This window comes from Phacochoerus africanus, chromosome 7, assembly GCF_016906955.1.
Source record: "Phacochoerus africanus isolate WHEZ1 chromosome 7, ROS_Pafr_v1, whole genome shotgun sequence".
NCBI classification, from domain to species: Eukaryota; Metazoa; Chordata; class Mammalia; order Artiodactyla; family Suidae; genus Phacochoerus; species Phacochoerus africanus.
Genome location: NC_062550.1, coordinates 31,175,010 through 31,192,878, shown reverse-complemented (window position 1 = coordinate 31,192,878; position 17,869 = coordinate 31,175,010). Strand labels below are relative to the sequence as shown.

The 17,869-nt window shown below is 42.8% G+C and overlaps 1 protein-coding gene across 1 annotated transcript in view; it reads left to right on the top strand.

Moving 5' to 3' along the window:
- The window catches only part of PPM1H (protein phosphatase, Mg2+/Mn2+ dependent 1H), a 273,912-nt gene that overhangs the window by 85,612 nt on the left and 170,431 nt on the right, over positions 1-17,869 (top strand). The gene's annotated exons all lie outside the window — the stretch shown is intronic.

Sequence of the window (17,869 nt, the reverse complement as noted above, 5' to 3'; positions counted from 1 at the left end):
TGTCTCCGCCAGCCCTTGCTAAGCATTGTACATTTATTCATCCTCTCAGTCCTCACAGTAGCCCAGTTTTATAGCTACAGAAACTGAGTTTTAGGAAGACCAATTAACTTAGCCAAGTCACACAACTAGAAAGTGGCAGAGCTAGGAAACCAGTTGAAGTTTATGGTAATTTCCTTCATTGAAACCACTGCACTACTTCATGGCTACGTGGCAGTGTTTAAGAACTACAATGAAGAAGTGCATATCGGAGTTCCCGTCGTGACACAGTGGTTAACGAATCCGACTAGGAACCATGAGGTTGCGGGTTCAGTCCCTGCCCTTGCTCAGTGGGTTAACGATCCGGCGTTGCCATGAGCTGTGGTGTAGGTTGCAGATGCGGCTCGGATCCTGATTTGCTGTGGCTCTGGTGTAGGCCGGGGGCTACAGCTCCGATTGGACCCCTAGCATGGGAATCTCCATATGCTGTGGGAGTGGCCCAGGAAATAGCAAAAAGACCAAAAACAAAACAAAACAAAACAAACAAACAAAAAAAAGAACTACAATTAAGAAGTGCATATGTCATAAAAAAAAGTATGCGTGTGTGTGTACACACAGATATGTATATATATGTATGTATGACTGGGTCACTTTACAGTAGAAATTGACAGAACAGTGTAAATCAAGTATAATGGAAAAAATAAAAATAATTAAAAAAGAAGTGCATATGAAGCAGCCTTAGGATGAGGTGGTCCTTGAACTAAGTGTTGAAGGCTGGGGAGGGGGCCTTGGTCAGATAAGAGGAGGACAGATCATTCAGGTGAAGAGAAAGGCATCTGTAGGGGAATTGTGGCATGAAGCCACACTGCCTTCTGCTAACCACAAGATGGCTTTTGTGGGTGAGGCTAGAGATGGGGAGAGTGGATTGGGAAAGCTGAGGATGTGGATGCGCCCAGACCACGAAGACCCTTGTGTGGCCAGCCAAGGAGTTTGCATTTTACCGGGAAATCTTCAGAGTCCACTTGAAGGACTTGGAACGTGGGAGAGACATGGCTGTGTCCGTGGCTGAGAACAGTCATCCGTCTTGCCATGCTCTACAGGATTTACTGGGGGAGGGGACAACTGGTTAGGAGGCTTATGCAGTGGTACCTGGAGGATGCTATGAGAGCCTGAAGCAGCCTCTGGAGTTGGGGAAGCTAAGTCACAGTTGGGAGATGGAATCTACAGGCTGAGGGACTAGATGTGGCTAAGAAAGCTAGGACATGTCTTGGTCCAATAAGACAGGAACACCGGAAGCATGGCGCTTGAGACAGAGGTTGACACCAGAAGGAAGGAGAAACTGCGTACAGGTCTGGGCAGCTTGAATGTATGCCATATGCACATGCAGGTATCAGAAGGCATTCAGAAATGCAGATCTGTACTGTAGATATGAATGTGGCAGTGCTTACTGTTTAGATCTTCAAGGAGGCCTTGGGAATGAGATCTCCCAGGCGAGTCTGGTAGGAAGAAAACAAACCAAATGGGAGTCACAGGGGACACTTGCACATCCCTACATCAAAGAGCTTGCTGGGAGGAGGAGGTTTGAGTTAATCAAATTTTATTGTGTAGAGACTTGCCAGATGTTAAATATGGTTTACTTGCTATCAGAGGACTTATCTTAGTACCGCTGTAAAAAACCATGTTCCATAATAAATTAATTTTGGTTCAGAAAGTAGTTTAAGATTTGCTGCTAACCGGAGGTGAGGGCAGGAACAGATATAGAAGCAACAGTTGAAAAAGAAGTCTTAAAAATTTCCGTTCACGGAGTTCCTGTCATGGCGCAGTGGTTAACGAATCCGACTAGGAACCATGAGGTTGTTGGTTCCATCCCTGGCCTCACTCAGTGGGTTAAGGATCCTGCTTTGCCGTGGCTCTGGCGTAGGCCTGCGGCTACAGCTCTGATTCGACCCCTAGCCTGGGAACCTCCATATGCCGTGGGAGCGGCCCAAAGAAATAGTGAAAAGACAAAAAAAAAAAAAAATTCCCGTTCAAGCAGAGACCTTCAGAGCATCCCTAAAAGATAATCACCCAGCTTTCGGACATTTCCAGTGACGGGAATTCCTACTTTCTGACATAACTCATTGCATTGCTGGGCAGCTTTAAACTGATAGTGTCAGAGTTGCCTTTCTGCTGCTTCTGGCTTCCCCCGGGGCCTCTGGAATTTCCCTCCTGTGCAGGCCACCTAGCCGGGACTGCCTGGATGTGGCTGTGTCTGTGAAGAGAGCAAAGGAGCTGAGAAGCCCAGCTGGCTGCTGAATAAGAATATGCAGATCAGAGTTCCCTTGTGGTGCCTCGGGTTAAGGACCTGGTGTTTCACTACAGCAGCTTGGGTTGCTGCTGCGCTGCAGGTTTGATCCCTAGCCCAGGAGCTAGCACATGTCATGGGTACAGTTTAAATATATACATACAGGTCATGACCAGCTGAAGGAGGAGGCACAGCCCACCCACAAGAGGAGCCGTTGGCTCCCTTAGCATCCAGCTTCCACTTTGGGGAAGTGAAACTCACAGGTTGTTTTGATGGAAGACATGGTTTCACTCTACCCATACAAAGGAAGTACAGTCATGAGATTAATTATTTACACATTCCAGAATCAAGGGGGCACAATGAGCCAGGAGAAGGGTAGTTTTCCATCTCAGGTCACCAGCGAGCAAGAGACACAGAGCCAGGTAACAAGCATCTATGACAGTCATTCCTGAGAATCACTGGGAGATGGGTTCCAGGACCCCCCCACAAATTCCAAATTGTGTGGATGCTTCAATCCCTGATAGAAAATACCCTCCTCGGTATTTGCAGGCTCCACATCCTGGATAAGAATAAGGATAAGGAGGGCTGACTATACTTATAAAGTGGTTGGGGTGAAGGTCCCTAACTTTTCTTGGGCCCGGCGCTAAGTGGTTATTTTTAAAAGTGCGCTGGGACAAGAAAAGTAGGAACTTCTGGTCGGCATCCTAAACTCAAGTCCTTACGTAAATGTCCAGATTCTGGATATAAGTAGGGTTATCATACTGTAAAATGGTAGGCGTTCTAGGCAGCAACTCAGAAAAACAAAAGTTGTTTTTCTCAAAAGTCTTTCTAGTCATAACAATCACTTGGTTATAAGGCAGAGACCAGCAGTAGAGCTCAGTCAGTTTAAGATTCCACCCAGAGGTGCTGGGCTCTGTTTTATCAACCACTTCTCTGCCAGAGATATTTGGGGCTCATTTTATATGTCTTGCTCCCAAGTTCATTAGCATTCATAATTATTTTTCTTTGGAACATAGATTTCTTTTCCTTGAAGCAAGTTGATGGGAAACTCCAATAAAAATATTTTAAACTTTAAGAAACTAGCAGGCTAAGAACTCATTCATGATCCTTGTGTCCCCTGTGGACATTATGGAGAATATGAGTTCATTTATTCATTCAGCAAACATTTATTGAGTGCTTACTTCCTGCTGTGTGACGTCAGAAGGGGGAAGATATAACTGAAATCAACATCCAGCATTAGGGAGCATGTCTGTCTTTAACTAGTTGAAATAGTGTTGGCTGCCCACCTTGTCCCTTTTATTTAAGGATGATATTAATACGGCATCCACTTTTTTTTTTCTTTTGGTCTTTTTGCCTTTTCGAGGGCTGCTTCCTGAGGCATATGGAGGTTCCCAGGCTAGGGGTCGAATTGGAGCTGTAGTCACTGGCCTATGCCAGAGCCACAGCAACTTGGGATCTGAGCGAGTCCGCGACCTTCACCACAGGTCACGGCAACGCCGGATCCTTAACCCGCTGAGCAAGGCCAGGGATCGAACCCGCAACCTCATGGTTCCTAATCAGATTTGCTAACCACTGCACCACAACGGGAACTCTGAGGGCTTCCACTTTTAAATAGTTGACACTCTTGTCAAGGCATTTGTCTTCTTGGGGCCATAGCAAAGCCTCATGGTACTTTCTAGCTTTTTGAGAGTGAGATCAATTTGCCTAAAATGGAACTCAGACTGGCTCTTTTAGAGCCTCGAGGCTTAAACCAGCATGTTCTTTCCCTTATAAATTAGGGAGGCTTAGATTGTTAACTGAGCTCTACCTTTGGTCTGGGTACAGAGGTAGGAATGTTTGATCAGATACACATCAATTTTCAAAGGCCTATTTTGTTGTTGCTGTTCAGGCTTTAATCTGGAAGCCAAACAGACTTTCTCTAAAAGTTATCACAAGGGTGAAGATTTTCCAAAGCAGATTATTTTTAGTTAAAATGTGTTTTTTAAAAAAATCAATGACTAAAGTAATGAGGGGAAAATTAATTATCATTCTTAATGTACATTTGCAGCAATACTGTGCTTGCCTCAGAAAAAAAAATGTTGGAGTGCTGAAACCATCTGACATGTCACAATTCCTTCTTGCAATACCTGTGTTCTATTTGTAGGCTGTTGTGCAACAAATTACAAGAGTATCGTTGAGGTGAACATAATACATCGTTTAAAACCTCACTTGTTCTGAGAAAAGCACCAGAATGGTTTGTCTAGGATGTTTTAACATGAAATTGCTGGGGCCAATAAAATGAGAATAATGACACACCTCTCATGTGTTTAAGAGTTACAAGCATGGGAAGCTCTTCAAACAATTCTGTTTCTAGCAGTCACACAGCTACCCTGTGGGGAAAGTACTGCTTACTGTCCTCATCGTACTGATAAGAAACAGACACACAGGGAAATTAAGTAATTTATTCAGCTACAGTCCTGCAGCTACTTCCTGGCTGACCTAGCACTTAGACCCAGGAATCTGGTCCCAGAGTCTCTTTGCTTTTTTTTTTTTGTCTTTTTGCCTTTTCTAGGGCCGCTCCTGCGGCATATGGAGGTTCCCAAGCTAGGGGTCCAATCGGAGCTGTAGCCACCGGCCCACACCACAGCCACAGCAATGTGGGATCTGAGCTGTGGCTGTGACCTACACCGCAGCTCACAGCAACGCCAGATCCTTAACCCACTGAGCAAGGCCAGGGATCGAACCCGCAACCTCATGGTTCCTATGGTTCCTTCGTTAACCACTGAGCCACAACGGGAACTCCATCTTTGCTCTTACCTGCTCTATCCAACTGCTGCCCACATTTTTTGCAGCAACCTGTCTGCCTCCCCTGGCACCTGATGTTTCTTGCAGCCTCGTGTGTTTGAGTGGGCACGGCCAGTGTATTTCAGGAGAGTGGACCAATGGTCTTTACCTGTCCGATGAAGGACAGAGCACATTTTAAAAGATCTTTTCTACAGTAGGAACTCAGAACACCCAAGTTAGAGTTTCATCCTTCTTACCACCGAACAATCCTCTTCTGTGTAAAATTGTTCTAGCATTGCTTTAAGGTGAAAAAGGAAGTTATCAGAGCCCTAGATTGCCCATAACTTTCTTTATCGCAGAGCAAGGGAAAAAGACAAGATTGTTTCTTGGGTTTTTGAAGAAACTGCTGATTAAAAATGTATGTATCTTATTTGATGTCTGTTGAGATTAGCATACTTTTTATCTTTTGGTTTCACTTCATTAATTTCAGGCTTTTTAAAGTTTGCTTTATTTAGGTGACACGTTGGAAATTGGCTTTCACTTTGACTTGAAAACTACATTTCTCTAACATCATTGATAGTACTGAAAAATCTGGTCAAAGAAAGAAAGCAAGCAAGCCTATTTAACAATGTAGTGGCCTCAAGCACGTTGCCTTTTTTTTTTTTTTGCTTGTTTTTTTTTTCTTAATTGCCAATAGAAGCTAGCAGCTATATGCAAATAGTATTGTTCTAAACCTGCAAAAATATTTTTCTGCTTTAATTAATGCAAAACTTCCAAACTCAAAATCCTTTTTTGGGTAGGTTTATTTATTGTATTCCTCGTGGCCCCCACAGAGCTGACTATGGCCTTGTACGGGGAACTGCTCTAGCATCTGATGGAGTGCAGACTTCTTTATTTAAATACGGAAGTTGGACTTGGGTGATGTTCATGGTTTTGCCAAGAGAACCCAGAGAATAATTAAAAGGAAATGCCCAATGGCAACTTTCTGATTTTCACTTTTATAATGTTAAAAGTTCATTTCTAAACAGCCGGTATGAAGAAGAAAACACTGCCATTGGTGTAGGGTGATCTTTGGGACAGTACCATATCTTTGTTTGATCTTCAGTGTTTATTTTAAAATCGACCATTATTGGAGTTCCCGTCGTGGCACAGTGGTTAATGAATCCGACTAGGAACCATGAGGTTGCAGGTTCGATCCCTGGCCTTGCTCAGTGGGTTAAGGATCTGGCGTTGCTGTGAGCTGTGGTGTAGGTCGCAGACTCGGCTTGGATCCTGCATTGCTGTGGCTCTGGCATAGGCTGGTGGTTACAGCTCCGATTCAACCCCTAGCCTGGGAACCTCCATATGCTGCAGGAGTGGTCCAAGAAATTGCACCAAAAAAAAAAAAATTACCATTATTTAATTACCTTGGTGAGGGAGCTAGAAGTTAATGATGGCCCCCAAATGCTAGCAGCAATATGTATCCAAAACTAACATTACAAGTTAAACCATGATGCACATTAAATTCTATTCAAATCTGCATCTCTCTCTTTGCTTCCTTTATATGTGTGGTAATACGATATTGTCAGTATTTAAGTGCTTTGGACCTACAAAAACAATTCCAGAGCATTTAATCAAGTAGCCAAATTCAGTGGTCAGCCCACATTTTCTGTATGGGTGTAGACGGTATAGGCTTGGCGGGCAGAGAGTCTCTGTGGAAACTGGGGCAAAAACCAAATGAATGAACATGGCTGTGTTCCAATCAGACTCTGTTTATGGACGTGGACATTTGAATTTCATGTCATTTTTACATGTCATGTAACATTCTTTTGATTTTCTTTTTCCGTCTGCTTAAAAAATATAAGAACGGTTCTCATCTTGGGGGGCCATACAAAAACAAGCAGTGGCCCAAATTTTACCCACAAGCCACAGACTGCCAACTCTGGTTAAGCTGAAGTTGGCTGCCACTGCCAATCACGAGCTTTTTGTTCACTGACCTGAAGCCAATTTCGTCATTTCATCCTCCAGATCTCCACCCCCCGCTCTGCCCCCGAAGCCTTATTTCACCTTCTCATCTCCCTTCATGATCAGAGCATCATCTCTGCTCTTCCTGCCAGGGGACACCTGAGCAGCAGCCTCCTTGCCCTGCTCTCCCCTTCTACCCTGGTCCAGCAGATCTTAACTAGGAAATCTCAGGTTGTTCACCTCCTCTGAACTCTCTCTTTCTTTCCACCCAGAGCCATGGCCCTCGGTCATCTGGACTGTTACGAGCGACCCTAGCTGGTCTCTTCACTTTTGTCATTTGGCCTCTATAATCCATCCTCCATCAGGCCACTACTGTTATTTTCCTAAATAACGTTTATCCTATCAGACCCTTCGGTGAACAATCTTGGATTCTTTCCATAGGCTCTATAGGATAAAGTTCCTATGGAATTTCGTGGTCTTGTTCTGATGTAGCTTCGCCAAACCAGCGCTTCGGTTACACTCACCGCTCTTGAGAAAGTTCCCCTCACTCTGTTTTCACAGACAGTTCCTCTGCCTTCCCTGTTTCTTCTCTCACTCTTAAGATTCCCGCCCTCCTGAGTCCATAGTGCCTCTTCATCTGTCTCACCTTCCATGACTCTTCTTTTGCAGAGTTGTCTCCTCCTCTGCATTTTCAGATGTCTTATGACATATACCTTGCACAGTGTGGCATCAATCCAAACAAATCAGTTATTTATAGGAGGGTCTGCCTACCATATAGATGACTGTAGGCTCCTTGAGAATGGAAACGGTGTCCTGGTCTTCTTGGTTTATCCCTCTTGGCTACACAGTATTTTTAAAGTAATTATTTCAATCAGTACATACTACATATCTAGTGATTTTCTTGCTTAACTCATAAAGTCACAGAGATCTGATTTTTGGGTTGAAGACCCCAATGGCTTCAGGGCCAGGCTGCTTACTTAAATGGCAGAAGTGGACAGAGTGAGGTCTGGGGTGAGCTATCAAGGACACGTCCCATCTCTGATTGCCACACAAGAGTGTGACACGTATAGCCTGATGTTTTAATTTCCAAGAGAAATGGGAAAATGAAAAATTTTTAAATAAATATCCCACTTTTAAAGTCTAGGCAACTAAGGGAGTTCCCATCATGGCTCAATGGTTAATGAATCTGATTAGCATCCATGAGGACGCAGGTTTGATCCCTGGCCTTGTTCCGTGAGTTAAGGATCCAGCATTGCTGTGAGCTGTGGTATAGGTCGAAGACGTGGCTTGGATTCTGTTTTGCTATGGCTGTGGCGTAGGCTGGTGGCTACAGCTCCGATTAGACCCCTAGCCTAGGAACCTCCATATGCCACAGGTATGGCACTAAAAAGCAAAAAAAAAAAAAAAAAAAAGTGCAGCCATAAAAAGAAAAAGAAAAAAACACAGAAACAAAACAAAATAAAAAAACTTTGGAAGCAAAGCTCTTAAAATAACAACCTGTCTGTGGGATGAATGTGGCCTTTTGAGACCACAATTAGCCATTCCTGATTGCTTGCATCTCTTTGTCACCTATGGACAGGACCTGGGAACCAGAAGGTATAAGATTGCATGATGAGAGCAGACCTTGCAGGTACACACTCTTTTCCCAGCTGATGTTTATCCTCCTTTCTTTTCTTTTTTTAATTTTATTTATTTTTATTATTCAATGAATTTACTTATAGTTGTACAGTGATCATCACAATTCAGTTTCATAGTATTTCCATCCCATACCCCCAGCACATCCCCCCACCCCGCAACCTGTCTCCTTTGGAAACCATTAAGTTTTTCAAAGTCTGTGGATCAGTATCTGTTCAGCAAAGAAGTTCATTCTCTCCTTTTTTCAGATTCCACATGTCAGTGATAGCGTTTGATCTTGGTGTCTCATTGTTTGACTGACTTCACAGCATGATAGTTTCTAGGTCCATCCATGTTGCTAAAAATGCCAGTATTTCATTCTTTTTAATGGCTGAGTAATATTCCATTGTGTATATTACCGCATCTTCTTGATCCACTCCTCTGTCGATGGACATTTAGGTTGTTTCCATGTCTTGGCTATTGAAAATAGTGCTGCCATGAACATTGGAGTACATGTCTCTTTTTGAGTCATGGTTTTCTCTGGATAGATGCCCAGGAGTGGGATTTCTGGGTCAAATGGTAGTTCTATTTTTAGTTTTCTGAGGCATCTCCACACTGTTTTCCACAGTGGTTGTACCTATAACACTGTTGGTAATTACACTGGTGGGACCCTCTCCAGCACTCATTGTTGTGGACTTTTTGATGATGGCCCTTCTGGCTGGTGTAAGGTGGTACCTCATCGTGGTTTTGATTTGCATTTCTCTAATAACAAGTGATGTTGAACATCTTTTTATGTGTTTTTTAGCCATCTGTATGTCTTCTTTGGAGAACTGTCTGTTTAGATCTTCTGCCTATTTTTTGATAGGGTTTTTTTTTTGATATTGAGCTGTAGGAGGTGTTTATAAATTTTGCAGATGAATCCCTTGTAAGTCGATTCATTTGTGAATATTTTCTTCCATTCTGTGGGTTGTCTTTTTGTTTTGTTTAGGGTTTCCTTTGCTGTGCAGAAACTTTTAAGTTTAATTAAATCACATTTGTTTGGTTTTTTTTGTACTATCATTACTCTAAGAGGTCGATCTGAGAAGATGTTGCTATCGTTTATGTTGGAGAGTGGCCTATGTTTTCCTCTAAGAGTTTTATAGTATCTGGTCTTATATCTAGGTCCTTAATCCATTTGGAGTTTATTTTTGTGTATGGTGTTAGGAAGTGTTCTAATTTCATTCTTTTCCATGTGGCTGTCCAGTTTTCCCAGCACCACTTAGTGAACAGGCTGTCTTTTCTCCATAGTATATTCTTGCCTCCTTTGTCATAGATTGGTTGGCTGTGGGTGCGTGGGTTGAATTCTGGGCTTTCTATTCTGTTCCACTGATCTATATTTCTGTCTTTGTGCCAGTACCATATGGTTTTGATGAATGTTGCTATCACCATTTGCAGATGACATGATACTATACCTAGAGAATCCTAAAGACTCTACCACAAAACTGTTAGATCTCATCAATGAATTTGGCAAAGTCACAGGATACAAAATTAATACACAGAAATCAACTGCATATCCATATACTAACAATGAAAGATCAGAAAGAGAAATTAAGGAAGCAATCCCGTTTACTATCACATCCAAAAGAATAAAATATCTCGGAGTAAACCTACCTAAAGAGACAAAAGACCTGTACTCTGAAAACTATTAAGACACTGATGAAAGAAATCAAAGATGACACAAATAGATGGAAAGATATACCATGCTCTTGGATTGGAAGAGTCAATATTATCAAAATGACTATACTACCCAAGGCAATCTACAGATTCAGTGCAATCCCTATCAAATTACCAAGGCCATTTAATCATGCTGTCTTGACACTCTGTCTCCTCCACCTGTTGGTACTTAATCACCTTCCAAAATGTGAAAGCCCAACACCTCAAAGCAGTCTGCTTCCTTCTGTCCTTTCTCCTCCTTGGTAAAACCTGCCTGGTTGTTGACCGAATGGGCTAGGATGACTTTCTGCTCCCCTTCCTACAGAGGTGGCTGAAACCATTATTATTCTTAATCAATATTCTGGCTGTTTCTGCTCATGGCTGTTATCAAAGACTTAGGTTCCTAGTCAGAGCTGTGGTTTTCTGGCACACCAAGAAGGAGAGGTTATTAACTTCCCTTGGAGCCAGGAATTAAGTTGTCCTTATGTTCCAGCCCATCTGGGAGGTCAGTAACCACTTCAGAGAATCGAATGAAACATTGCCTAGGAGATTACCTAGAAAAGAGAATTTTAATAATTGATCGCTATATTTGGTTCTCCTATAAATGATTTCTCACCCCTCTTCCTACAGCATTTTATTGTCTGTTTCTCAATTATATATGAATCAGCAATATCTTCCTTCACTTGATGGCCTTTCTAAAATGCTTGCTCCTTCTTACCCAGTGGAGTCACTGCCTCCTTAGCAGTATTAACACTTTGTGTAAGCTTTTCAGCATAAGCTGTTCAGGCTTTTAAAAACAAAGCAAGAATGGAGTTCCTTTTGTGGCTCAGGTTGAGGACCCGACATAGTTTTGGGAGGATGCAAATTTGATCCCTGGCCTTTCTCAGTGGGTTTTGGCTCCATTGTTGCTGTGGCTATGGTATAGGCTGGCAGCTGCAGCTCCAACTCAAACCCTAGCCTGGGAACTTCTATATGCCATAGGTGCAGCCATAAAAAGCAAAGAAAAGAAAAAAAAAGAAAAGAAAAAACAAAGCAAGAGAATAATACTAAAAAAATCAAGCCAGACCAAATTCTGGACTTGGTCTTTTTCTGTGGGCCTGGGACCTGAGCCTCTGAGCCCAGGCGCCTGAGGTCCCAGAGATGGTATCTGGTGGCAGGTCTGGGGTGACCTAGAAGCAGCACATTCCTAATTTGCACAGGTGCTTTCCTGTGTACAGAGCACTGTCACCTGTGTGGCTTGAGCATTGTAATAACTTTGAGCAGAGGGCTCAGAGGAGTGGGTGGGCTTACTCTCTGTCCTTGTTCTGGAAGTGTCACACCAGGCCCCTTGGAGGCTCTGGATGCCTGGAGGTGGTACGGTGTCCTTGAGGCCAGCAGAGGATCACTGACAGAAAGAAGGGAGAAGAGGGTCCCCTCAAACTCACGTAACTGGATAAAGTCCTCTGGGGCCAGCAGAAAAGGCAACTGGCTTTGTATTTGAAATATTATTATTAAATAATAATATTGAGTACTCCTGATATGCCAGGCACTGTTCAATACTTTTTATGCCAGGGCATTTAATTCAAACAGTACCTCTGTGATCAGAAGTGACTATTACCAACCCCATTTCAGAGACAGAAAGTAACTTGCCCAAAGAACACACAGCTAGAGCCAGTGAGAGGCAGAGACCAAGTTTGGATACGGGCCACCTGCCCCTTGTCCCTGTTGGTGCCTCTTGCACCCTGCTGAGTACTTCATGGTGCTGGCGGGCAGGGGATTGGTAATGATACCTGTGACAGGTGGGAATCCTTCCAGAACGTGTCCACTGTGGCTATCCTTTGTGGATCAACCATCCTTGTAAATCCTTTTGGAAACAGTTCCATTGCAAGTTCTCTGGGCCAGGGGCTATTGTGACAGAGGCTCACTACTTGAGAGTACTCACCCGTTGGAATTTAGTGATAGGAACCTGTTCTGTGTGTCATCCTGTCAGGTCAATGTCCTTGAGGTTTCGAGCAGATGAGGAGGCAGATTACTGGGTAATTTAGCAGTTGCAACTAAAACTAGGACTTCTCTGCTGAAGTGCAGGTAGAACTGATTTTTTTTAAAATGTATGATTAGGAGTTCCCGTCATGGCGCAGTGGTTAATGAATCCGGCTAGGAACCATGAGGTTGCGGGTTTGGTCCCTGCCCTTGCTCAGTGGGTTAACGATCCGGCGTTGCCGTGAGCTGTGGTGTAGGTTGCAGATGTGGCTCGGATCCCGCGTTGCTGTGGCTCTGGCGTAGGCCGGGGGCTACAGCTCTGATTGGACCCCTTGCCTGGGAACCTCCATATGCTGAGGGAGCGGCCCAAAGAAATAGCAAAAAGACAAAAAAAAATGACTAGAATATTTCACAAACAGAAAGATGGAAAACAGGTTTCCCAAATGTATGTTCGTAGCATAGAATGAGTCACATGTTCTTCTTATTGATTTATTTATTTGGCTTTTTAGGGCTGTACCCATGGCATATGGAGGTTCCTAGGCTAGGGGTCCAATCGGAGCTGCTGACCTACACCACAGCCACAGCAACACAGGATCTGAGCCTCGTCTGCAACCTGTACCATAGCTCTTGGCAATGCTGGATCCTTGACCCATTGAGCAAGGCCAGGGATCGAACCTGCATCCTCATGAATGCTAGTCAGATTTGTTTCCGCTGAGCCATGATGGGAACTCCCACTTGCTCTTTTTAAATGGGTTCTTCTACTGCTGTGATCTTATGGTCAGATTCACATGTGGTATTCAGGTCATAGCTTCAAGTTGTGTCTGATATATTTTGACTTCTAAGTCCTTCAAATTCTGTGTTTGCCTGTTTTTCAAAGGGGAAAAAATCTAAGTGTTTTGGTCCAATTGAAGGTAGGCTGGTAGGTAAACGCAGTCCGTAAAAGAATTTAACTTTTTCATGATTCAGGGCAAATATGCCCCATACTTCTAAGGGAGGAAAGAACTGGGTGTAAACTTAGCATATTGAAGCTATAGTAGCTAATCTTTCCCTTCGGCCTCTCACAATTCTCTCACAATTTTAATCCTAATTTCAAATTTTTCCAGTTCTTTAATTAAGATGACTAAGATCCCTTCTCCCCGACACAGTTATTTTAGCACTTCCCAGAATAATTTTTTGTCTTCTTATGGCTGCACTTGCAGCATATAGAAGTTCCCAGGCCAGGGGTCAAATCCAAGCTGCAGCTGCTGGCCTACACCACAGCCACAGCAACTCAGGATCTGAGCCACATCTGAGACCCATGCCACAGCTTGCAACTCTGGATGCTTAACCCACTAATCGAGGCCAGGGATCACACCCGCATCCTCAGAAAGACAACATCAGGTCCTTAACCTGCTAAGCCATGACAGGAACTCTAGCACCTCCCAGAATTTAATCTGAGAAATACCACTCCAAACTAAGGTTTGGAGAAGTTAAGCGACTTGACCAAACACCCTGCCATCCAGTAGTTCTGACTTTAAAAAGGGGAGGACAGTGGTGGCCAACTCAGAGTCCACAAGAGGATTACATGAGTTAACTACTGCATGTAAAATGCTATCAATAACTGGCACATAATTAATTCTCAACAAATGTAGGATACTGTTATTACTCCATATCTAGGAAGTAGTGGAATTGATTTCCATCTGATTTCACCCATTCATTCAATAAACATTTGTCGAGCACCGGCTCTGTGCTATGCTCTGGAGCGATAGCCCATGTTCTTAACCACCATGCTTTATCACCTCCAGTTTAATTTCAAGGAATATATTTTCCCACTTTGTAGGAAATTGGAAGATAGTGACAGCAAAGAGATGATGACTCATGATCCACCAACGTTTTCTTTTTAAGTCTTCAAAATAAGTGCAATGGGTGGGTATTGTTTACATAAAGAATTCACGTCTTCCTACTGTATGGTATAAGGAACTATATTCAGTATCCTGTGATAAACCATAATGGAAAAGAATATGAAAAAGAAAAGAATATATATAACTGAGTCACTTTGCTGTACAGCAGAAATTAACACAACATTGTAAATCGATTATAATTTAAGAATTTTTTTGAAAAAGAATACACATCTTACAATGATTCCTGTTGATCTCAAGATAGGGCTGACTTTTTGCTGAAGCAGAAGACAAAAAGAGAATGTAGCTACTGATACAGTTATTCACATAAAAAATTATTGAATATATTAATATTAAGATGCTTCTCAACTTGGGAAACAGTTTTTCTCCATTTACTTTTAGAGGAATTGGAGGTTTTGATTTACATTTAGTAAACAAAGTTTCTGCCTTTGAAACAGAAAATGAAATATTTAAGTTCATAAAGGTCAAGCTTTTTAAAGCCAAAGTAAATTGAGAAGAATCAAGTCTTTCTACTAAAGCTATATGGAGTCAGGAATTTGAAATAATATGATATATGGGATAAAAAGTTTTATATTTTCAAAAGGCAGTGACTTTCAATTAGTACGACTTTATCATCTGGGGAATATCAGCTATTGGACCAGACAGGCTCCCAGGGTTGGCGTTGCTATCTTCCCTCTAGGTTGATATTTCTGACTTTGTGATATTTCATCAGTGTCACCTACAAGGTGCAGTCACATGAAATGGCCAAGGAGGTCCACCCACTATTGTTCTTTACCGTTCCCTGGCCTCGATGAGTCATTGCAGGACAGCCTCCCCAACCAAGTGCTGATAAGAATAGACACACAATAAGAAAATAAAACAACAGAGAGCTGAATCCGAAAGAGCTGGGGACTCAGAAGTGTGTCCCCAGCTCTGCTGTGTTTAGCTGGGTGACCTTGAACAAGCCACAGTCTTCCAGGGCCCTGGGTTTCTCATGCGTGAAATAAAGTTTCCAGGATCTCTTGGTGAAGTTAGGTCAATTTTGGAGTTTCCTATCCACCAAGAGAGATAGGAGACAACAGAGCACATTCAGGGGACAGTGAATCGTGATTTATGTAATTATAGTAGCTTTGTTGATGTTGGAAAAACAGCGGTGGCGGATGAGTCAACCCAGCATGTAGCTATTGGAGACTAGTGATGCTTTTTTTATTAGAAAAGAAAAAAAAAAGATCTGACTTAAGCATAAGTTTAGGTGCCAGTGGTCAAGAAGATGCCAAGTTCCAGCAGTAGCAGCCAGGAGCTTGTGCAGAGGACAGTATGGAGGGATGCGTGTCCTGAACTTGTTTTCCCAGCTGAACCCCCACTTCAGCTTTTTCTGGGGAGGATGCTCGTGGGCGACCATGAGGTGTCACATCACCATCCAGCTAACCATCCACCCTAAACATGTTGCTTGGAAAGTGACTGGGAAGAGGCAGGTGGTATTTTAAACCTCCTGCCTCTGCCTGGTTTGGTTCTCCAAGGATCCGTGTGAAAGGGAAACTCCAGCCAAATGAATGTTCTGTATCAGGAGCTCTAGCAGCAAACCCCTGGACCAAACATGGACTAATCTAGAGACAAGGCAGATCTGAACCATCCATCTTTCCTCCTTCCTCCTTCCTCCTTCCTCCGGGCGCCCTCCAATAGCCAGGGAAGCAGGGAGGGAATCTCCTTTCTCTCAGGCTTGGACTTGAGATTGCCTAGTCCGCTTGCTCCGTGCTTCCCTATAGTCCAGCAGGCACTGCCAGATGTTTGCAAATCCCCATGTATCATAGGAAGAGGTGGGGCCGGGGGCAAGGTATTCCTCACTCCGAATCCCAGCTGTGACCTTGGGGGGTCACTTACTTAGCCTGGACAGGATGTGTGATAATTTTAGTAGTTAATAGCTTAATAATTAATAGTTAATGGTTAAGAGTTTAAGAATTTCCTGTGCAGGCAGCCTGTGTCTTCACTGTGTCATAAGAATTGCATTTTGTTCTTTTTTTAAATTTATTAAAGTATAGTTGATGTACAAGGTTCTGTCAATTTCTGCTGTACAGCAAAGTGACCCAGTCATACATGTATATATATAAGCAGGACCTCATCGCTTATCCATTCTAAATATGATAGTTTTCGTCTACTAACCCCATACTCCCAATCCATCCTACTTCTTAAACCATATGAAAATGTCACCTCCTCAGAGGAAAGAGACTGAGGGTGGGGCCAAAAACTAGAACTTTGAACTCTTCCTGCCTCCGTCCCTTCATCCCCCAGAGGGTGTGATGAGTGCTGGAGGCAGCTTTGACCTCACCAAGACTGGCAGGGATCCCCACCTCCTTACACAGGCTCCAAGGACAATGATTTTCAAACTCTGTAAGCAAACTTAAAAAAAAGCCAAAATCCTAAAACTGTCACATGTACAATGAATGAAAGGCTTTTGTTTATAGAAATATGCTTAAGTTGAAATGTATAATAAACACAGGAAGAACAATAAAGCAGTTTTGAGTAACCCAGAAATTTGAGATGGAGAGCTAATAGATAACTGATAGGCCTTTTTCCTATAACATGTAGATAGGTAATTGCAAATGGTATTTTTTTTAACAGTTCTCCTTCCAGTCAAGTGGTACGGGTCAGTTAAAGAGAAGAGATAGAAGGCTTATTATGCCAAATCTGCCCCAAATATACAGTCAAGCGTGTATTTGTTCTCATGTTAACAGGTGGGAATGAACTTTGAAATTACTGTATTTTTTCCATAATGCTTATACATTTGAGAAATAAATTTGAAGTAAATATTAAAACATTTGAAACACCTCTATGGACTCTGAAGGTTTGATAGAAGACTGCTCAGAACACACTCCCTGAGGTCTTAAAGCGCTCAAATCTCAATTGGCTCTGGTTCCTGTTTGATTGTGATGTATTGGCTTACAATTTTCAATACTGAAAGCCTTTTGATATTTTTAAAATGGTGAAATTTGGGTTTTTTTGGTCTTTTTAGGGATGCATCCAAGGCATATGGAAGTTCTCAGGCTAGGGGTCAAATCGGAGCTGCAGCTGCTGGTCTACCCCACAGCCACAGCAATGAGGGATCCAAGCCATGTCTGCAACCTACAGTGCTGTTCACGGCAACACCAGATTCTTAATCTACTCAGCCTGGCCAGATCGTACCCGTGTACAATCTGGATGGATACTAGTCAGCTTCATTACTGCTGAGCCACAACGGGAACTCCTAAAAAATGGTGACATTTGAATAAGGTCTGCCTGCAGCCTGGTTGACAAGTGTTGAATCAGTGTTTATCTCTTGTTTTGATACTGTACTAGGATGAACAGTGTTGCTTTGGGGGGAAGGTGGGTGGAGACTCTCTGTGCTATTTTTGCAGTATTCTCTGAGCCTGTAATTATTTCAGAATTTAAAAGTGTTTTGAAAAGTCATTTGAAAATGATCTTCTTTCTAATTAATTGTCAGGAGGGAGTACAATAGAGTGGTGTGTATACCATGCTTTCCAAGAGGATTTCCATCTACTGTATTTTTTAAAAAAGCATCTTTCTTTCCTGGCCGTTGCATCTGTATCCTCCACACTGCCTCTGTCACCTACTGTGACACTGTTATTTTGGAGGGGATTGCCAATGGCAAATCAAGGAGAGACCTTTTAGCGGCTGCTTAATTTCTTAATAAGAAAATGCAGCTGAAACCCAAGACTTCATTCTGCCATCACCTGATGCAGAAAACGGTCCATGAAGGAGATGG